This window comes from Tachysurus vachellii, chromosome 10, assembly GCF_030014155.1.
Source record: "Tachysurus vachellii isolate PV-2020 chromosome 10, HZAU_Pvac_v1, whole genome shotgun sequence".
In the NCBI taxonomy this organism is placed as follows: Eukaryota; Metazoa; Chordata; class Actinopteri; order Siluriformes; family Bagridae; genus Tachysurus; species Tachysurus vachellii.
Genome location: NC_083469.1, coordinates 2,113,817 through 2,137,920, shown reverse-complemented (window position 1 = coordinate 2,137,920; position 24,104 = coordinate 2,113,817).

Genomic DNA, 24,104 nt, shown 5'->3' with positions numbered 1-24,104 from the left:
TAACCTATGTCCAATTGTTAAGCATGGGGGTGGATCAATCATGCTTTGGGGTTGTATTGCAGCCAGTGGCACAGGGAACATTTCACGAGTAGAAGGAAAAATGGATTCAATAAAATTTCAGCAAATTTGATGCCATCTGTGAATAAGCTGAAGTTAAAGAGAGGATGGCTTCTACAAATGGATAATGATCCTAAACACACCTCAAAATCCAAAGATACCTCAAACAAGTATTGAAAGACTCTTGGCTGGTTACAAAAAGCATTTACAAGCTGTGATACTTGCCAAAGTGGGCAGTATAAGGTATTAACAATGCAGGGTGCCCAAACTTTTGCAGACGCCATTTTTTGTTTTCTGTTATTTTGAAAGTGTAAATGATGGAAATAAAATCTCTTTTTTTGACAAATTATAAGAATGTTTAATCTGTAATTTGATGCCCTTTGGAGATTTTTCCATCTTTTCTTGGCTTCTTTATGCACATTACTACAAATTTTTACCTGGGGTGCCCGAACTTTCGAGCCCCACTGTAAACACATGTAGCGCCCCTAACGTTACTCGCTATTATGGGGTGGCTAACCTGAGCTCTTTTTAATTTTACTGAAAATCTTAAACCCAATCTATTTGTCTTATCTCTGATTTACATTGAATATGGGTTCTACTGATAATTGAATATATTAAAATGACCGGTGCCAAGGAGTGTGAAATGCAATTTCTTGTAAATATACACAACACAACATAAACAATACAAACAGTTTACTATATATGTGCAAAATATTGACTAGATTATTTTTAAACGAAAAGTATTAATAACACATCCCACTTCTTAATCAATAAATGGCCATAAAATAAATAATAAAAGACAGCAAAAGTAAATGAAAACTTAGAGGTACTCAGTCTAACAGTCACAGGCCTGTATGTAGCTGGGGTTTGTGGAAGCCAAACTAAGTGGCTACCTCACCGTGGGGGCCATAAAGGGAAATTAGTACCTTTTGATGAAGTTGTTTGAACACCATACACACATCAGATAGAGAAAAGTCCATGGGAAAGGCAGACAGAGCCTGGATGCTTCGGTGTTCTCATTTTCCAAACTTAGTCCCTGCTAGTTGAGCTAGCTATCCGCCAGTCCATCAGCAAAGTCCATGCACATGGAGCAGTAAACAGCTACTTAAGTCTCTGTTCAATGTTTTTCCGATGTTTCCTTCCACTACAAAAAGAAACTAACACTACACTGAATGGTCGGGTTGAATGCCTAATTAGATGCGTTACACTTATCAAAGTCTTACTCCCCTGCTGTTTCTTTTTTGTGCGTAAAAAGGACTTTTCACTGTGACCTTGCATTGACTATTGGCAATTAATGCCATAACTATCAAGAACCATTAGCTGCTGCTTCTTATGTCTTCGGCCTTTGTACTGCTCCAGGGGGCCACTATCTTCTCCAAACTTGATCTCCAGAACGCCTCCCATCTGGTGTGCATCAGGGAGGATGTGTAATAGAAAATGTTGTGAATAACAAAAATGAACATGCGGTACTAATACACTTACACACTCCAAAACTAAGAACAGCAAAGATAACAAAGGGGAACTGAACTGTTTCCAGTTGCACACTAAGTAGAAGAAACAAGAACATTGCAGGCTGCAGGCGTGTGGAAATAACGGAGACTAACAGCGTGACCGTTGCACTGCCTGTGCTACGACAAGATCAGAGGAAGTCACGCACAGTGGAAGACACATTTCCACACACACACACACATACTCACGAACCTTTTGTCTACCTCAATGTATAAATAGTCCACTACCTCAACATCCAACTAACTCACTCTGTTCAGACATAGGTCGGGACAGACTGACTTCACGCTTACAAGTGTATTGAATAAAGAAGTTTGATATTCCACAGGACTCTGCTCAAGTTCACTTGAACCATTATCTCTGATTAGTAGAATAGAATTTCCACCACAGATGATAAGTGTAAGATTGCTTTTAACACTCCCACTGGCCACTACGAATACACGGTCATGCCGTTCGGTCTCACCAATGCACCGGCAGTATTCCAGGCGGGAGATGCTGAATCAATATGTCTTTGTTTATCTTGATGATACACTCATCTTTTCCTACTCTCAGAAGGAACATCAAGTGCATGTCTGTACCGTGCTGCAATGCTTGCTGGACAATCATTTGCTTATGAAGGCTGAGAAGTGTGAGTTTCATGTCACCCAGACCACCTTCCTGGGGCTTGTTCTTTCAGAATGTGGCATCCAGGTGGATCCAGTTCTTATTACGGGAGTCAGAGAGTGACTGTGTCCTAGGACGTGCAAGGAGCTTCAGAGGTTCTTAGGGTTTGCCAACTTTTACCAGCGGTTTATATGGGGCTTCAGCGCGGTAGCGGCTCCTCTTCATCGGCTCACCTCTATTCTTCAGACCTTTACCTGGAACTCTGAGGCCAAGCTGGCTTTTAATAGAGTCAAGGAACTCTTCACCTCTGCCCCCATATTGACTCTACCCGATCCAGCCCACCAGTTTATTGTTGAAATGGATGCTTCTAATCAGGGAATAGGACCCGTTTTCTCTCAGAGGTCATCCAAGGACAATCGGGTGCACCCTTGTAACTTCTTCTCTCACCATCTCACCCCGGCAGAAAGGAACTATGCGATTGGGGACCGGGAGCTTCTGGCTGTGAAGCTTGCCCTTGAGGAGTGGCATCACTGGTTGGAGGGGGGGATTAACCTTTTAACAGACCACGGCAACTTGGAATATCCTGGAATGGCCAAACACCTAAATGCAAGCCAAGCTCTGTGGGGCCTCTTCTTTGGTCGGTTTAACTTCACCTTGTCTTATCCCCCAGGATACAAGAACAGTAAACCTCATGCCCTCCCACGCTTACACTCCCCAGACGAATAAGATTTTAGCACCGAAAACGTCCTTCCCACATCTGTGACTGTTCTTATCCTCCAACTGAACCTTCGAGAGGAGGGTCCGTCAGGCCACATCTGGGCAAGCCACTCCAAGCAATTGCCCTGAAAACAGACTTTTTGTCCCTAACAATCTATGCTCCCAGGTTCTCCAGGGGTGCCATTGCTTGCCTTCTTTATGTCATCCTGGTGTGTCCCGCCCCTTGATGTGAACTGGGGTGCAACAAAGTCCTTCAAGTCCAACAAATTCTCATTGGACCCTCTATCATCAGAAAGCCAAGTCAGCTTGAAGAACAGGATATCTTTTTCTCAGCTTTTTTGCAACACCCTCTCCATACCAGAGACCTACCAGGAGATTGGCAGTTCTTGAAAGACTCAGACCACCCTGTCTGACACCAAATGTGTCATGTCATATGCCAAGGTCAAATTTGCTTCATGTAAACTCCCTGAAGCTGTATGCTTGTATGTAATATGCTGGTGCAATCCATGACTGATTGCATTTATGAGCAGGTTCCCAGCTGTTTCTAAAAAGTGTCCAGTGAGTAAATAATATTCCTTTGTCATTTTCACACTGGACTACAGTAACTTGCTACTGGCAGTTCTGCCTCCTAGCATCATTCAGCCTCTGCAAAAGATTCAGTGACTTTGCTTTGTGACTTGTTTTCAACATTTTTAAGTACATCCACACCACCCAAGTTCCTACGCTCCCTCCAGTGGCTTTAGGTAGTTGCTATGCTTCTAATGGCTTTTCAGATATAAAACAGTGATGGTTCACAGAGCTACTGTATATATGACAACACAGAAAGTGCTAAAATGGAAATTAACCTATTGACTTAAAGTGCAGGTGGTGTGCAGGTAATATGTAATGTGCCACATTGCAGACTGAGTGCCAAGATGTATAGTTGAGAGTGTGTGTGTCAGTACAGTCTGTGAGTATGCATGAGTCTATTGGCTTGGTGGAAAGAACTATTACACAATCTGAGTGTGGTGGTGTTCGAGATGTTGATTGCTAGACTCAGATGTAGAACAATTGTCTATGGAGTTGACTGTTGCATTATTTATGTGCTGTACTAATATCTAATGGTTGTATACATAAACACTGCTTCCTCTGGTGTCCACATACTGTGAGTTAGTTGGATTAAAAATAATAATAGCCCCAATTTGGATCCAGACTCACCAATGAGTGCTACTGCTACACCTCCATCATGGATCATTATAAAAAATTATGTATGTTTTATTAAATTATTATTTCCAATCTAGCCACGGGGGTCACAGTCCAGTGACTTCTGTGCCAGTGCCAAGCCCCGATAAATAGAGAGGGTTGCGTCAGGAAGGGCATGGCTGTATGTCTCCTTAGACCTGTTTCTTCATGTTCCTCTCTGATTTCATCTGTTCTATTCCTGTATGACAGAGCTGCTGCCAGATTTCTTAAATTAGAATTTATTCATGGAAAGCCCCTTGAAATGCAGCATCTCGTTTTCAAGGGGGACCAAAAACATACAACAGATACAATGCATTCAATTCAATACAAAACAAACAAAACATTTCTGCTCACAGATCCCCCTCCCCTCCCAGAGCCATTTCAGAATCTCCAAGGTATACAAATGTATACAAAGACAGTTGTTTCAGGAACCATAGCAATTACAAAAACTGGCAATCAGATTTGAAAAAAAAAAATCTATTTGAAAAGATGAAGGATATTTCAAGGAACCATTACAATTAAAAGCATTTAAAATCAGTTTTCAAATAGGTTAACAAAGATGTTCTAAAGGAGCCTAAAGTAGTATTAGATCTCACAGATGGAGGGAGATTATTCCAGTCTGAAGGAGCATTAAAACAGAAGGACCTGTGTGACTTTGCACATAACAGGGACAATAAAAGTTAGACATTGAGAGTGTCGAAGAAAATAATTTGGAGTATATTGTACAAAAAATCTTTTCAAATACAGTATGGTGGTAAGTTCAAATAGATGCATTTAATTTAAAATGAACCTACACAGATTATTAAATAGAACATCTAGATAAAATGGTTACCAGCAGCGTGTTCCAGTCATTGACAGAGATGTCAGTTTTACATTTTCTCTGTGATGTTTTTAGCTGGTATCTGTGTCACTTGTGTACAGGTGGCCCAGTTGAATCAATCCATACAGGACTTGTTTAGATGACCTTCAGGCAGCCCAGGGTAGTGCAGTTGGTGATCAGTGATTGTGGCCTCTATGTGTTTGCAGTTTGTCCTGGCAGGCACTTTGGAATGTGCTACACATCACATGATCACCAATTGATGATTACAAAGCATATTATAAGCAAACTCTTCGGCATCAACAAATGCCATGAAAAGGTCCTGATGTTGACAACATTTTTCTTGTATCTGTCTTAGTGTGAACATCTTTGCATGACTTTTGAATGTTTGTACTACCTTGTTTGCTATTTACCACTGCTGCCAGAAGATGGCAGATGCAGGGCAGTGGAGAGAAACCTTGTGTGATCTGCACATGGTATACAGCAGGGACAATATGGTAATGGAGTAGTGTCGACTGCAGCTTTGGAGGTTCATTTCCGATCCATCATTTTATCAGAGCAAAGAATGGCCTCAATTTCTCATCCCTTAACACCTACACAACTACACCTCACAACTACACTACACAACTACACCGCGAGGCCGGTGAGGGGAGTAAGGCACACAGCGGCACAGCCAGCGAGGGCCGAGCGACGTCCACAGCCGAGCAGAGGGGCCGACCGACGTCCACAACAGAGCTGAAGGGCCGAGCGACGTCCACAGCCGAGCTGAAGGGCCGAGCGAAATCCCCGATGCACCGCAGCCAGACCCACGTCCTGATGACCAGAATACGAAGGGTGGGAGGGTGGGAAAGATCCTTCGCCATGGACCTGCAGCACCCCCCGTGGAAGAAGCGAAGCGACGCCCTCCTCGGACGGAACCGGAAGTGGAGTGGCATCCTTCACCGGAAAAATTGCGGGGCGATGCCGCAGGGCACCAAAAAATAAAAAAGGGGCAAAAACGGGATGGTGACATCCTCCGCGAATGAAGTGAGGCGACGACCGCCTCGGACGGAACTGAAAGTGGAGTGGCGCCCCTCACCGGAAAAAATGCGGAGCGATGTCATAAGAGCTAAGATATCATTATGATGCAGGAATACTTTGTTTTTTGGCACTTTCTGTGGCTCTTGTGATATATCTAAGCCCTGGCATGACTCAAGTGTTAAATTGTGTAATTTTATTATATCTGTGAGTATGTAGATAATGTATGTTTGTAGCATCTGTAGTGATGTTACTGAAGAAGTAAGAATTTCATTTTATATTGTGCACTGCAGGGGGCACGGTGGCTTAGTGGTTAGCACGTTCGCCTCACACCTCCAGGGTCGGGGTTCGATTTCCGCCTCCACCTTGTGTGTGTGGAGTTTGCATGTTCTCCCCGTGCCTCGGGGGTTTCCTCCGGGTACTCCGGTTTCCTCCCCCGGTCCAAAGACATGCATGGTATCTCTGGAAAATTGTCCCTAGTGTGTGATTGCGTGAGTGAATGAGAGTGTGTGTTTGCCCTGTGATGGGTTGGCTCTCCGTCCAGGGTGTATCCTGCCTTGATGCCCGATGACGCCTGAGATAGGCACAGGCTCCCCGTGACCCGAGGTAGTTCGGATAAGTGGTAGAAGATGAATGAATGAATGAATTGTGCACTGCACTTGTTTCCATGACACAAAAAAAATTAAAACTTGACCATTTTAAATTAATGTTTATTATAACTACACTGGAGGGAAAAAATACAGATATCCTCCCAAGTTCTTAGGGAAAAGCTTACAAAATATATTTTATAGCATATGGCATATCAGACTTATGAGCAACAGAATGATTTACAGTTTTTCAGATTAAACAAACATCTACTAAAGAACACTATTTTCTACAACAGAATGTAGCGCTTAAGTAAAGAATAATATAGTTAAATATAGATAATAAGTAAATATTAAGTATTGAAGTTACAATTGTAATGTAATAATTCAGTTGATGATAATATGCGTTTTTATTGTTTAGTTTAGTTTGGTTTAAAGCACATACCGAAGTCGACCAAAGTGCTGTACATCCAGACATAAAAAAGTAAAACAACACAAAGAAAAAGACACACATCTAAACTGTGTTTAATGACAAAGAATAAAAATATGCTTTAAGACTATATGTAAAGATGTTAATTTGCTCAGCATGTCTGTTCTTTGTTTCTTCATTGTCTTGTGCCAGTCTTGAGTGCAGTGATCCTCTTCACCTTTAAGAAGTGATGGAGATGAGTTGGTGTGGATTAGTTTTATTGGTTGTACATTTGATTTTGATGTAATTAGTTAAATACGGTTATTTAGCAGATACTAGAAGTAGAGTGACTTACCAAATGTAGTGATAACAAATAAAGTTCATTTTCTCCTCACAGTCTCTGTTCTCCGATGTCACAGAAAAAGAAAAAAGGGCCTGAAGGACTGACGGAAGCAGTCCAGGGGGAGAAGAAAAAAAGCCGGTCCGAGCTGGAAGCTATCCTGCTGGGTCTGCTGGGTTTTTGGGCGGAATCATTCTGTCACATCCTGGGAAGGAAGGAGACAGACCCGTACGCAGGATAGCTTCAAATGAAAGGGGTTTAATAAATGAGGAAGACAAAGACAGAAATGACGATAACTGAAACAACACAAATGACGACACTTAATAATGACTAGACATGACGAAGGGGTAAACATAACTAATGAATCCCACCGCCATCGGCAACGCGGCTCACTTAAATATAAGACAATGATGACACAATGAGGAGCAGGTGTGGTGACAGGGAGGAACAGACGAAGGCAGGGCAGACCCGTGACGAGGAACGACAACAAATGCACATGGCCAAAAAGTCCGGGCTGAGTCCTGTCAAGATGTCATTCTGTTAGTATATTTTTTATATATACTTATTTGAGCTTATATTGTTTACTTTGTATTTACAGGGGTCCTGGGGTGCGATGGGATGGGGTAGGACGGGGTGGTTTTGAGAGGGCACTAGTTTAAAAATGTTTTCTCTCCTTCTGTTGAGATTGTATTTTTGTGTGTTCTATCAAAATAAAAACAGTGAATTACAAAAAAAAAAAAAAAAAAAAATCACAAGTTGATCACCCAGAATTCTGCATCTCTTATAGCTCGGTTCAACAAGATCTTTCTTGCATCAATATACCTTATGAAGTAATTACTCAGGTAGTTTCTTCCCACCCTATGGGGTGAGCAGTACTGTCCCTGAGTAGCACTACTCCATTGTACAATGGTCTGACAAAAGCAGCCAGTGCTCAAGCCCAGGTCCTTACAACCATATACCCTATGCTGCTGATGAGCAGGGTCCAAAATAGAAGGTCCCAGGCTATTTTCCACTGTTCTCTTGACCAGACACCTACTGCAACCAGTCTTTAAACAGATGTAAGGTTATTGTACACAGTGGTCAAAGGTGGAGGCCAATACAAAAAAAATCTTTAGAGTGCCACAGGGGGTGTTCAGAGCAGGAATTATACTAGGAAAACCGGATATGAGGCAGGAATACTTTGTTTTTTGGCACTTTCTGTGGCTCTTGTGATATATCTAAGCCCTGGCATGACTCAAGTGTTAAATTGTGTAATTTTATTATATCTGTGAGTATGTAGATAATATATGTTTGTAGCATCTGTAGTGATGTTACTGAAGAAGTAAGAATTTCATTTTATATTGTGCACTGCACTTGTTTCCATGACACAAAAAAAATTAAAACTTGACCATTTTAATTTAATGTTTATTATAACTACACTGGAGGGAAAAAATACAGATATCCTCCCAAGTTCTTAGAGAAAAGCTTACAAAATATATTTTATAGCATATGGCATATCAGACTTATGAGCAACAGAATGATTTACAGTTTTTCAGATTAAACAAACATCTACTAAAGAACACTATTTTCTACAACAGAATGTAGCGCTTAAGTAAAGAATAATATAGTTAAATATAGATAATATAAGTAAATATTAAGTATTGAAGTTACAATTGTAATGTAATAATTCAGTTGATGATAATATGCGTTTTTATTGTTTAGTTTAGTTTGGTTTAAAGCACATACCGAAGTCGACCAAAGTGCTGTACATCCAGACATAAAAAAGTAAAACAACACAAAGAAAAAGACACACACATCTAAACTGTGTTTAATGACAAAGAATAAAAATATGCTTTAAGACTATATGTAAAGATGTTAATTTGCTCAGCATCTCTGTTCTTTGTTTCTTCATCGTCTTGTGCCAGTCTTGAGTGCAGTGATCCTCTTCACCTTTAAGAAGTGATGGAGATGAGTTGGTGTGGATTAGTTTTATTGGTTGTACATTTGATTTTGATGTAATTAGTTAAATACGGTTATTTAGCAGATACTAGAAGTAAAGTGACTTACCAAATGTAGTGATAACAAATAAAGTTCATTTTCTCCTCACAGTCTCTGTTCTCCCAGACACGAGCTTTAATGTTCCACGCGCCACATCGGAACGGCTTGGCAGGGCATGAAGGCAACGGAGTAGATAGTTTATAAAAGAAATAATAGTTCACCCAGAACCATGAGCCATTCATGAATCGAAGACTGGTCCAGAATGTGGGAGTCAGAATTTCCATACTTTTGCTGTTGAGCACAAAGTAATCTATTGCTGAGTTGAGGCTTACCAGGTCAGTGTAGTGTGTTCTACAGTACACCAGAGCCTCCTCCCAGGTCATCTTCTCCTGTACCACAATCATCTTAGGTACCCAAGTGTAGCAGAAGAAACCATTAAGTTTTGTACAATCTTGGTTTTCCCACTCACTTGAAGCAAACACACAGTCTTCATTCTGAAGTTTTTCAGGTTCCCCACTTTTCCACTTTGTGAATCCCAGTGCAGTTCCATCAGTCCACTGTGTAAAGCTTGTCTCACCTTCTGCTTTTCTGAGGCCGATCCAGCCATACATCCCCGAGTATGTTTGATTTATGATAATGTTGAATTCCCATTCTGTTTCAAAAACTGACAGATCTACAAAATATTTCCTGCAGATCATCTGAGCATCAGTCCAGGTCATATTCTGACGGTAATAAAAGTGTTGTCTCCAGAACAGACCTGTGGCTGCATCTGTTAGAGCCAGCAAAAGGAGGATGGAGAGAACAGCCATCATCACTGACTTTGATGTGATTGAGTTCAGCTCTGAAGATTCTCTAGTAATTATGTTACTGGTGACAGTAAACAAATCAAAATGTAAAGCATGTTCACCTGAGGAAAAGAACAAGGCAAAATTTATGCAAGTGCAGGATGCCCTTATTTGGATTTCTTTACCCCTTCAGCCTGTTTACTGCTGAATTATTTTTCTCTTTTATTATAATATTTTTTAAGTTTTAATCTGTAATTATTTAAATAAGTTAATAAATAAAAGGTTTGAAGAGATGGAAGGGTTTGAATAGACCCTAAATGTAAATCTGAATCAGTGCATGGAGTAAAATCAGTAACAAAATTGTGACTCAGTGTCTATGGCTTTTCCATTGATGATAAACAGAATGAGTTCATGTCATTCAAAAGGACAACGTTTAAGTCATTGTTTGCCAGTGTGTTCTGGTGTGCTGATACTTTTAGATTGACAGTAGTTTCAGAATGTCACACGCGCTCAGTTTACTATAAACCGAACTGTTTTTGTTTTCACATAAGTGGTTACCATGGCAACCTGTGCACAAATTGCTTGCTTTTGCATCATCAAAGCTCACCATGGTTAGCTTATCTTAAGGATCTTAAAGACTGTAAATTTGTAAAAAATGTAAAGTTTTTCTGCTTCATTGAGATGGTTCAGATAAATGAAAGGTAATACATGAGAATAATTAGGGACTTGGTATTTCAAGCTGATTGAAAATTATGTGTCTTGCATAGATGAAACTCACCCATTATGGAATATATGCTATATAAAATGTGGTTAAGAGTTTTGATTTTAAACACAGCATAATTTAGGTGCAGGTTTACTTTCTTCACTTCACCTACAGAAACATTGTGGCTTTACAAGGTATGGACACTGTAGTGTAGATGTGTCCAATTTTATAATAATTTTGGTAATGGCCAGTGTGGGTACAGGTTTTCATTCCAACCAAGCAGAAGCCACATCTGAATCTACTGAAAGCCAAGATCAACTGATTAAATAGGTGGAATCAGTTGTGTGAAAAAGATTATATTATATTATTGAATAGAATTTAATTTTGCAAATACGTGCTGTCGTGTTCCAATAAATGGATTATATTCTAGTATTTGTATTGATTAAAGCATGATAAATAAAGTGTCTTATTTATGTACGTCATGTTTAGGTTGATGTCCTGGAACTGAGAGAAGCTCTGACAGAATACCTACATTTGCATGTAAGTCAGATGACAGACAGGAATTGGAGCGGTCTCTGATGGCTTGGGATTGTTTTTTGGTCCAGTTGTTTTGGTATCAGGTTTGTTACCCATACAGTATGTCAGTAAAACAGAACTACTCTCATACAAAATAACATTTTAATTCTTTTCTTACAATTTGATGTTGTCAGACACTCTAGAAGGTGTAGCTATGTGACTGGACAGGGTGATTATATAAAGTGTTTTGACTAAAATGAGAAGGTGATTTTTTAAAACAACAACAACATGAAACATGTTTTTTGCAGTTTCAGTGATAGGAATCCAGTTGCATGAAATCGTCCCTTATATTCTGTCCATTTGTGTTCACCAAAAACATTTATTTACAGTTTACTCATAAATTAGTAGAGTGCGCATTATAGGTATGATGTGCCTTTTTGTGTTTTAAGGTACCTTCGTTGACTGATCAGTATATCTATTTATGATACAGTACCATTGTACTACCTGTGTACGTACTGGGACAAAATCTTATTTTATTTCTGTTTTATTGTATTTTGTTATATTTGCTTTAAAATAGTAAATTAGTTAGTCATGCCATGTAGATTAACATGCATTTCTTATTTTCTTGATTTATTATTCTTTTATATAATTTATATAATTTATTTTCTCTTCCTTTCATTTATTTTTTCTACAGTTCATTTATGCCTCTCTAGAAGGCTTCTGAATTGAAACTCTTTCTTTGCATATGGAGTTGTCAAAGATATTAGCTGAAAAAGAATCTACTGGTAAAAGTAGACCATCCTGGTACCTGTGGGATACTCATTTGAACATACTAGGATTTGGACCTCCTTCAGATCTCAGATATTTTTTAAGACTGACAGTAGCTGAATTTAGCTCCAGGTTAAAGAACAAAATTTGGAGTTCCAGAATTGAGCTCCAAATATCCCAAAAGATATTGAGATATTTGTATGAGAGAAGTCTCAGGATGTTATCAGTGATGCAAACTTAATGCAGACACTGGCTCAGTTAATACCACCCTTATAGTGAAACATGTTGATGGTAGGATCATTCTGGGGGTTGCTTTACATCTTCAAAATCTAGAGGTCTTATTAAAGCTAAATGTAGCAAAGATACTGAGGGGCTTTACAAAACTTCACTGTAAAGCGTAGTGGAAACTTCATTTGTCAGCAGGATGATGATCCCAAAGACAAAGTAATGTGCAAGCAAAAAAAAACAAAACAAAAATAAATGATAGTAAATGTAGGTAGTAAATGATCCACAGTGGTTAAATACAATACACAATATGTGCACTATATAAGTGTACACTACGTATACACTGCCATGACTGTATGTTTTGTTGTTTAGCTAAAGCTTTAACTTGCAATAGGCATTTTTTTCCTTTCAAGTAACCTGGATAATAGATAGAACAAGATAGTTGTTTAAGCCACAGCCTCAGCACAAGTGCCTTATTTGGCTAAGTGTTTTTCTGTGGATTAGGAAAACCTCCATGCAGATGAGAATGCTTGATTATGTTTGCATGTGCCTCTTCTCAGTCATTTTATTGCCACTCCCAAACTGCCCTTGTTTGAATGCCTGGCTTTACATAATGAATCAAGTGAATTTGTGTTTGTTTGTTTTTCCTGTTTATTTATTTTTTTTTATAAAAACAGGAAAGTCCATTAAAAACCATAAATCAGTGCATGCATTTAGCATGTACATTTGCTATTACTTCAAGCAGTCCTTAAGCAGGCCTTAAAAGTGATGTTATGATAGTCCTTGTTAAAGCTCATGTTAGTTAACTTGCAAAGTCTTTATAAACTCTTTGTGTGCATGTCAGCATCTGGTGCAATGTGAGTAATGTCAGCAAAAGGCAGCAATCTCTGTTGTACATGGCAGCAACACACATAGATAGACACAAAACCAGAAGCATGTCAGGTTGCTTTACTCTTGGTGATTGCAGGTCATCAGTCATTCAACGATAAGAGATTAAATTCTTTTTTATACATGATTGAACTGACCCTATAGATCTAATCAGTTAACTGATTACATAGAGTCAGTGTTTTAAATAGAATAAAAGGACACACACCATCAGTATGCAGCACAACAGCTTCATGAATTATTTCATTTTAAAATCCGAGGATATCAGACAGAAAATTCACATAACTAATTCAAAACCAAATATCTTGATAGTGTTAGGACTCAGCCCGGACTTTTGGCCATGTGCGTTTGTCTTTGTTCCATGTCACGTGTCCCTGTCTCTACACACCTGTTCCCTATTGTTAATTGTTCTGTCTATTTAACCATGGCAGCGTTAATTGTAGGAGATTTTAACATCCATGTTGACGATACAAACGATGCTTTAGGACTCACATTTATGGACCTACTAAACTCATTTGGACTTAAACAAAACATCACTAGATTAACTCATCGTCTTACTGTAATCATATGCTAGCTTTATTAATATCACACAGAATAGATGTCGCTGATATAGATATCATACCTCAAAGTGATGATATCACAGACCATTACCTCATAATGTACACACTACTTGTAGAACAGACTAACTGTGTCTCACCACATTATCTTCTTAATATTATTAACTTCTCATTATCTTTAGGTTACGTCCCTAAATCTTTCAAGTTGGCAGTTATTAGGCCCCTCATTAAGAAACCTAATTTATATCCCAATGAACTATCAAATTACAGACCTATTTCACACCCTCCTTTTATGTCTAAAATACTAGAAAAGGTTGTGTCTGTTCAACTGTCCTCCTTCTTACAGGAGAACAATATCTTTTAAGAGTTTCAGTCAGGTTTCAGACCCCATCATAGCACAGAAACTGCACTTGTGAAAGTTACAAATGACTTGTTCTTAGCTTCGGACCAAGACTGCATGTCACTATTAGTTCTACTTGACCTTAGTGCTGCATTCGACACTATAGATCACAACATCCACCTAGATCGCTTACAGAATTACACAGGTATTTATGGACAGGCTTTAAGTTGGTTTAGATCCTAACTGTCTGATCAGTACCATTCTGTAGAATTGAATGAATCCTCTAGTTTATTGCCAGTTAATTATGGGGTCCCTCAAGGATCAGTTCTAGGACCTTTGCTTTTCTTGATATACATGCTTCCCTTAGGGAACATCATTAGAAGGCATGGGATTAGTTTCCACTATTACGCTGACGATACACTGTTATATATCTCATCAAAACCAGATGAAATAGCTAAATTGTTTAAATTAACTGAGTGTGTTATAGAGATAAAAGATTGGATGACCTGTAAATTTCTGTTGTTAAACTCTGATAAGACAGAAATACTACTTATTGGTCCAAAAACCAGTACACAGAAACTCTCACAATTCAATTTCAATTTAGAGGGATGTACTGTTACTAGTAGCTCGACAGTGAGAGACCTGGGTGTTGTATTAGACTACAACTTGTGTTTTGAAAGTCATATCGCCCATATTACAAAAACAGCCTTCTTCCACCTTAGAAATATTGCCAAGCTGAGAAACATCCTATCTGTATCTGATGCTGAGAAGCTAGTTTATGCATTCATGACCTCTAGACTGAACTATTGTAATGCATTACTAGGTGGTTGTCCTGCATCTTTAATAAATAGGCTACAGTTAGTCCAAAATGCAGCTGCCAGAGTTCTCACTAGGACAAGAAAGTATGATCATATAGCCCCAATTTTATCGTCTCTACACTGGCTACCTGTTAAGTTTAGAATTGATTACAAACTGCTGCTACTTACATACAAGGCTCTTAATGGTTTAGCTCCCATGTATCTAACTAGTCTTCTAACACGTTACAATCCTTCAAGTTTAAATGTAGATTAGAAACTCAACTCTTTAGTCAGGTGTACACATAATACATCCTATAATATTGTGCTCTATTACATCAGACCAAATGCACATTATCATCTAGTGCTTGCTAATATTATGAACAGCAGCTACGTTAATCCCTCTCCACTGCTTCTCTCTTTCCACCCATCCTGAGGCATCCACAGCTTTTTTTTCCCACCAATCCTGAGGCATCCAGAAATTATACTAGCTCCAATTGTCTTCCGTGCGATGAAGATTTTGGACGTCCACTGAGATGAGTCTGACTCTGTGAGAGAATTCTGAGGCATCTAGAGATCTACCAGCTCCAGTTAGACTCTGTGATACTAAAGAGGAGATGCCAACTCTATGTGGTCTTTTGCATCATTACAACAATTATCAGACTGTATATTTATAATCACACCCTCCAGTGTCACCCATATGAGGATGGCTTCCCCTTTGAGTCTGGTTTCTCTCAAGGTTTCTTCCTTCCATTCAAGGGAGTTTTTTCTTGCCACTACTGCCTGAGTTACCTCAGGCTTGCTCACTGGGGATAAATACAAACACATTTAAATATATAATGTACTATATTAATCTTTATATTGATCTTTATAAAAAAAAAAACCTTATGGAGGAACGTGTTTTGGTCTTTACCAACAAAAGTGGGCAGCACAACTTTAAAGGAGGAGAAAAGGAGGCAAACTGGATTCTGTAGGGTTTTATTACACAATATTCAGAACCCACTGTGACACACAAGCTTCCATACTGCTGGTCTGAGAGAGGTGTTAGCCTCTTGCTGTGCTTGCCTTGCCTAGTGCTCTGAAACTGCAAGCTGGAGACCCAGGAGGCTGTGACAGATAAGGAGCTTGGGTGGTCATAGCTGAACCCCAAATCACATATGGTGGTGGGGTAGACAACAGTGGAGACGGTTCTAAAAGGGCATCCTAGGAAACCTTAGCCCTTTTGCATTTGGATTCTTTCTGACCACAGATGAGCTCCTCCGCAGGTCAGATTGGTACACCTGCAAATCTCACAACCTGCAACACTACAGTGTGGAGGTCTGTGAAAATGGGAGACACCTGCATGGAGGTGAAGGGCAGTATCGATTTTCAAGCTCAGAGGAGACAACACTAATCTTTCCTAGGACCAATCAATCAATCAATTTGGTAGGGGGGTGTCCCATCCCTGTGCGTTGAGCCGACCAGATGAACTAGCTCTGCATCCTCTATAGCAACTCCTTGTTGTTGAAGGTTGCCCGCAAGGACGTCAAGCCATCAGGTGCGGGGTTTACCTCGTGGTCGTCTCCAGCCTGCAGCCCTCGGATCAAACTGGAGAATAGCTCTCGTCGGATGGTCAGAAGGGAGGCGGAGGACATGGCCAAGCCAGCGGGTGCGACATTGTGGGGCCAGGGAGGATGCTCTGGGCTGGCACGTGCGGGCTCTAAGCATTTGATTGGAAACTCGCTGGGGCCACCTGATGTTCTCGATGGTTCTGAGAGCCCTGCTATCAAAGCCATCTAATCTTGCAGCCAGTGTCTTGTTTAAGGGCCAAGTCTCCGAACCATATAGCAGGATGAAGAGTACTGCTGAGTTGTAAATCCAGAGCTTCATCTTGCGTGAGATAGTCTGGTGCCGCCAGAGTGGTTTGCAGAGCTGACGCAGCCAGGGCTCTTCTGCGGGTAATCTCTGGTTTTATGTCCCCATTGTCTGTCACTATGCATCCCAGATACACAAAGTTCTTGACAAGTTCCACAATGTCATTGCCAAGCCACAGGGAAGGTAGATGTGGTCTGTCACCGACATACATGAACTTGGTTTTCGTGCAGCTAACCTGGAGGCCGAGCTTCTCCGCCTCTTCACTGTATATGGCCAGAGCGTCTCTCAGCTGGCTGTAGGACGTGCTGAGTAGGATGGTGTCATCAGCGTACTCCAGGTCAGTCAGGTGGTAACTGCCGAAGGACACTCCGGGGACCCGCTCCCAAACCCTGGACATCAGATGGTCAATAATGCAGTTGAAGAGGTCAGGTGCAGCCACGCAGCCCTGGCGAACACCACTGGAGATGGGAAACCAGTCTGAGTCTCTGCCGTTGATGTGGACACAGCTCTGAGCGTTGCTATAAAGCAGCTTGAACAGGGCAATGATCTTGGGTGGTACTCCAAGGGTGTGTAGGATACTCCACAGTGAAGTGTGGCAAACGGTATCAAAGGCAGCCTTCAGATCTATGAATCCGATGTAAAGATGACAATCTTTACGGAATTTATAGGTCTTCTCTATCAGCAAATGAATGGCGGAGATTTGGTCTATTGTAGAGCGATTAGGGATGAAGCTGGCCTGCTGGGGACGGCGGCTGCTCCTAATGGCTGGGAGAGCACGAGTAAGCAAGATCCTGGTAAAGAGCTTGCCGGGGATGGAGAGAAGGGTAATGCCTCTGTGGTTGCCGCAGACTAGCCTGTCGCCCTTACGTTTCCAGAAGGGCAAGGTGACTCCTCCGGTCCAGTCACTGGGGAGCCTCTCTGTCTCCCACACCTCATTGAATATGTGGGTAAGCCACTTGACAATGCTTTCACCTCCTGACTTTAGGATCTCTGCGGTAATTGCACACATGCCGGGGGCTTTCCTGTTGTTAAGTTTTCCCAGGGCAGCTCTCACTTCCTCAGGTGTGACAGGGCTTGTACTGCAGGCAACACTAGGGGCTGCAGCGTTAGCGGCCAATGAAATGGTGGGATCAGCCGGGGATGTGGCATGCTGCAGAAGGAGGCTGAAATGCTTTTTCTAAGTTTGCCATCAGAATCTTTCACCAGGGCTGTCTTGATGCGTAGGCCATTATGGGCTTTGTGCAGCAGACTGAAAACACGGCTCATGTTGTTGTTATTATTGGCCATGGACTCTAGGTGTTTAGCTTCTGCTTGCCAGAACTTCTCTCTATCCTCGGCTATAGCCACATTGCGTTGGCGGTTCAGTCGGCGATACTCTGTCAGGTCACCTCGGAGCAGGGCCTCACGTCGCCGGTCGATGATGTTACATGTCCTCTCCGATATCCAGGGCTTTTTCGGGGGAGGTCGAAGGTGTCCGAAGACATTGTGAGCTGACTGGATGATACTTTCCTTGAAGGTCTGCCAGTCGTTCACCTTGTCTTTAGCCAGGTTATCAAAGGTGCGGCGGATGGCACAACTGAAGTCTGTGGCAATGATTAGATTACTGAGTAGGGAGGAGTCGAGGCAGAGTCGAGGCAGAGTCTTGGTGTGCTGGTTGGCTCGCAGCTTTAACTTGAGATGGGCCACCAGCAGACTATGGTCTGTGTTGCCAAGCTCTGCTCCTCGGTACACACGGCAGTTGGTGACAACCGACTTCCAGCGTCGAGAGATGAGGATATAGTCCAGCGCTTTCCTGGTTCTGCCATCTGGGCTGTACCATGTCCAGTAACAGATAAGCTTCCAGGGGAACCAGGTATCAGTGACACAGAGGTTATTGTGGTGGCAGAGAAGGAGAAGGTGGTTACCATTGTCGTTTGTGGACCTGTCAGCAAAGGTTGTGCCGACAGGTGAGCCTGTGGACCGATCACTGATGGACAAAGTGGCGTTGGTATCGGTAAGGATGATGGTGATGTCATGTGGTGAGGCTAGGCCAACAGCCTGGTGGAGTTGGTCAAAGAAAGCATCCTTCGCATCCTCATCAGCGACATCGGTGGGAGCATAAGCAACGATTACTGTCATCTTGCCATGTTGGTGGAGAAAGCGGGCTGACAGTAATCTGTCGCTCAGGGGTGTCCAGCTGATTAAGGACTTGCGGAGGTCCTTTGAGATGGCAAGAGCCACACCACAAAGGCCTGTTCGTCTCTCGGGGCCACTCCAGAAGTAGCAATGGTCGCCTGCTGTTGTTTCGCCGTTGCCGTGCCATCGAACTTCACAGAGCCCTGCCAAGGAGATGTTATAGCGGCAGAGCTCTCGGGACAGCAGGGTGGCAGCTCCAGGGCGAAGGAGTGTCTGGACATTCCATGTGGCGACTCGGGTCCTATGACGAAGGTTGATCCGTACTCGTTGGTCGGGGGCAGGCTGGGGTCCCGACGATATCGCTCTCCAGGGTCACTGGAACACGCAAGCGCCCTCGCCACATCAAGGCCAGACCCGAGGGAGAGGGACCAGTCTTTCCTACAGTAGGACCAGTCTTAGCTAATCTACTAAAGGTGGTAGAGTTTTTAGCTCCCAAATTTTGGAATAGCTTTTTCCAGTTTAAATGTGAATTAAAAACATATCTCTTTAGTCAGGCATACACATAATACTTGGCATAATCTTGTGCTCTAGTACATCTTATCAAATACACATTATCATTTAGTGCTTGCTAATATTATGAGCAGCAGCTACGCTAATTCCTCTCCACTGCTTCTCTTTTTCTACCCATCCAGAGATTTTACCAGCTCCAGTTGTGTTATGTGTCATGAAGATTTCGGACGTTCATTAAGATGAGGCCAACCCTGTGATGATTTTGTGGCATCTAAAGATGTACCAACCCCAGTTGGACTCTGCTTCATGATATATTCGGACATTCTAAGAGGAGATGCTAACTCTGTGTGATCTTTGAGAACAACAACCTACTCATTAATACACAGTTGTCAGACTATATTTAAAATCACACCCTCCAGTGTCACCCAAATGAGGATGAGGTTCACTTTTGAGTCTGGTTCCTCTGAAAGTTTCTTCCTCTTCCATTTAAGTGAATTTTTCCTTGCCACAGTCACCTCATTCACCTCAGTCTTGCTGGGATACTGGGATAAATACAAGCATGCTTAAATGTAAGTCTAATATTATTTGTTGTATTATATTAATCTTTGTATAATATTACATTTCTTTTATTCTGTTTCTTATTTCCTGTAAAGCTGCATAAAAGCACTACACAAATAAATTTGAATTGAATTGACTTGACTTGAATATTAGTTCCTCAGAAGCTCTTGGTTGCACAATTCCACTGGACTACAAATTGTTGTAGAAAGGACATTATTTACATTTACATTATTTACTGTCAAGTATCACCCAAATCAGGATGAAGTTTACTTAAGAGCCTGGTTCCCTTAAAGTTTTCTTTATCATTTATCTTAGGGAGTCTTTCATTGCCAGCGTCGCCTCAGGCTTGCTCATAAGGGAGAGATGTTAGAGTTAAATTGTAAACTTATTTTTAACTTTCAAATGTTTATTCTGTTTCTATACTCCTGTAAATCTGCTATGTCAATTGTTAAAAAATTGACTTCTTCAGTGATGTTTTTTGCTGCTATGTCAAGTCAATATGCTTTTATTGTCATACATACTATATATATATATATATATATATATATATATATATATATATATATATATATATATATATATGATGGAAAATGCAGAGCAGCTGATTGTAGCCCTGTATTTCCACCAAGGACAAGATAATATATTGGAGTTTTTGTCAAACCAGTTCTGATGTTTTATTGACTTTATAGTCTATAGAGTTGACCAGCTTTGTGTAGCATTGAGGTTATGGAGGTCCATTTCTCATCCATGGTGTTATCAGAACAAAGAATGTCTTTAAATTCTTGTGCCTTCTTACCTATAGAACAGAGAAAGATGATCAAATCTAGATGCCTGGCATAACTCAAGTGTACAATTGTACAATCTGTCATAACTTTGCAATTATGTTAATAATTTATGTTTGTAGCATTTGTTGTGATGTTACAGGAAAACAAGTAAGAATTTTATTTCATATTGTACACCGAACCTGCAACCATAACACAAAAAATCATTAAAACAATGTTCATTTTCACTAGAGTGGAGGATTAAATACAAATATGCTTCCATGTACTTAGGAAATGTTTAAATATAGGAAATTCTTGGAAATATCTTAGAAATATAATGTAATAATTAAGTTTATATTATGTGGCAATTATGTGGCATCTATGAATCACAGACTTTTCCAGAATGTGGGCATCAGAATTTCCATATTCCTGTTGTTGGCCATGCAGTAGTCAATCTCCTCGATAAACCTTACAGGTCAGTGTAGTGCATTCTGCAGTATCAGAGCCTTCTCCCAGTTCATCTCCTCCTGCACCACAATCATCTGAGTTGCATAAGTGTATCAGAAGACATTGAAATCTTTCCTACAATCTTCATTTTCCAACTCATTTGTGTTTGTAATCACACAGTCTTCATTCTGAAAATTGTCTGGTTACTTATCTTTACACTTTGAGAATCCCAGTACACGTCCATCAGACCACTGTTTAAACAGAGTCTCACATTTTTCTTTTCTAAGATCGATCTGGGAACTGTCAGTTTTCTGAATTTTTATTTGATTTACAAAACTGTCGAATTCCGATTGTGTGTCAATAATTGATAGATTTGTTTAATTATTCCTGCAGTATGTCTAAGCCTCAGTCCAGGTCATAGGCTGATTGTCTCCAAAACAGATATGTGGCTGCATCTGTTTCAGCCATCATTCCTGACTTTGATGTTATTGAGTTCGGCTCTAAAGATTCTCTAGGAAAAATGCAAAACCAAGTCGCCAAACTGAGGGAAAGGACAATGCAAAATTTATGCAAGTGCAGAATGCCTTTAATATGGATTTCTTTACCCCTTCCATCTGTCTTCTGTTTAATTAGTTTTTTTTTTACTTTAATTATGAAATTAAAAAAAAAATTACAAAAAGAAAGAAATTGGATGAGACGAGAGATGTACATATATTCCATAAATTAAATCCTGGATTACATTCTGATATTAATATAGATTAAAGGAAGATTAGTAAAGTGGCTTATTTATGTGATGTTATTAAATAAAGTTTATGTTTATGTGTTTAAAAAGTGTCTGTCATTTGTATTATATTCTTTTATCTTTAATTTTGTATAATTATTTTTGAGGGAGCAAACTGTCATGGAAAATGTCATGGAACAGAACACCCACATTTGATCACCTACTGTACTCTTACAATATGTCAGTAAAACAGAACTGCTGTTGCATATATTTTATGAAACAACATGAAGCATGTTTTGGCAGTTTCATTGATAGGAAGCCAGTTGATCTTCATCTTTGTGTTTTAAGATACCTACAGACTGATCAGCAAATCATGTCTAAAAAAACACCATAAACACTATAAACCTATAGTAAACATTTAGTGTCTAGGTTTTACTCATTAATTTGTCATAAATTGTAGAGGTGGATACAAGTGCAGTAATGAAAAGTTGAGACAAGGTTATTCAGAGAAACACTGACCATTTTTAAGGTTATTGTTAAGTTTATTGAGTTCACCTTGCAAGAAGAAATTCAAATCTGCCAAGCCTGTGACCATGACCATTATTCATGTAAAAAAATTATTGAAATGACACCAAAGAGCATGACTGCCAAAGCAGATGCCACAATCTGTGCAGTGTCCTTCAAAGGAAAGTGACGCACAGAGATTTAAAGCAGAAGAATGACATTTATACTTCTCCAACTTTAAAACATTGCCTCCCTATATAATCAAACTGCTGCTCTTCTCTGTTGTCGCTGAAGAACTACATTAACTGGTAGGTTATAAAGTGTTGAAAGGGCATTGTTGTTGATATCCTTCTGCTGCTCTCTGTTTGGGGCCAGATGCCCTTCTAATCCCAGGGAATGAAACCCAGGCCATGGCAGTGAAAGAGCAGGATTCGTAGACATTGGACCACAAGGGAAAAAGTCTGTGCAAGCATGAATCTTGTTAAAAGAGTGTAGAACATCCACTATGACACTTTAGCTGCAAGTAAAAGTGATTCGGTAGACAACATAGTACAAACCTTCTAAGATGTTTTGTACAGATTTGGTGTCTTACTATCTGTAAACAAGTTTTAGCTGAAAGAAAATGCATAGCCTGTAGAGCAAGAATCAAGGATTATCTAAAAATGGAATTAGACAAGATGGCAAGATGACAAGGACTGATTGCACAATTTAATGTCATTTCAACACTCCACAACTTCCACAAACTACTATTTGGAATTGTTTCTGTAACAGAAAATAAAAGCTTAAGAAAACTTCCATGCAGATCCGAGTACTTCTGTTTGCATATGCCTCTATTCAGTCATTTCATAGCCACTCTCAAACTCCATGTTTTAATTGCTGGCTATACATAATGAATCAAGTGCATTTTTTTTTTTTCCTTGTTTATTTATTTTGTTTTTTTTCCAAAAAAAAAACAGTAAGATCAACCAAGGCTAAAAATCAGTAGATGCATTTAGCATGTTTATATCTTTTAATATACAGTGGGGCAAAAAAGTATTTAGTCAGCCACCAATTGTGCAAGTTCTCCCACTTAAAAAGATGAGAGAGGCCTGTAATTTTCATCACAGATACACTTCAACTATGAGAGACAAAATGAGAAAAAAACTCCAGAAAATCACATTGTCTGATTTTTAAAGAATTTTTTGCAAATTCATTCATTCAATCATCTTCTACCGCTTATCCGAACTACCTCGGGTCACGGGGAGCCTGTGCCTATCTCAGGCGTCATCGGGCATCAAGGCAGGATACACCCTGGACGGAGTGCCAACCCATCGCAGGGCACACACACACACTCATTCACTCACACAATCACACACTACGGACAATTTTCCAGAGATGCCAATCAACCTACCATGCATGTCTTTGGACCGGGGAGGAAACCGGAGTACCCGGAGGAAACCCCCAAGGCACGGGGAGAACATGCAAACTCCACACACACAAGGTGGAGGCGGGAATCGAACCCTGACCTGAACCTGAGCACTGGTGTGGATAAAAATGGCTGATTCCTTCTGATGTTTTTGATGATGTTGTTGAAATGTGCGAGGAAAAGGAAAGTTCATTATCCATTGATACCAAAAGGTTTCAAACAGTGGACAAAGGAGGGATCAGCAAATTGTTCAGATCCACATATTATATTTGGCAAAGATATACCAGATACCCTTCCTGTTGCAACCCTCACATTTCATCTATGCTTGGGATCAGCACTGAAAGTATAACTCTCAGTGGCTGAGTCAGTTCCCTGTCCAGGAACTAAGGAGACATACAGCCAAGACTA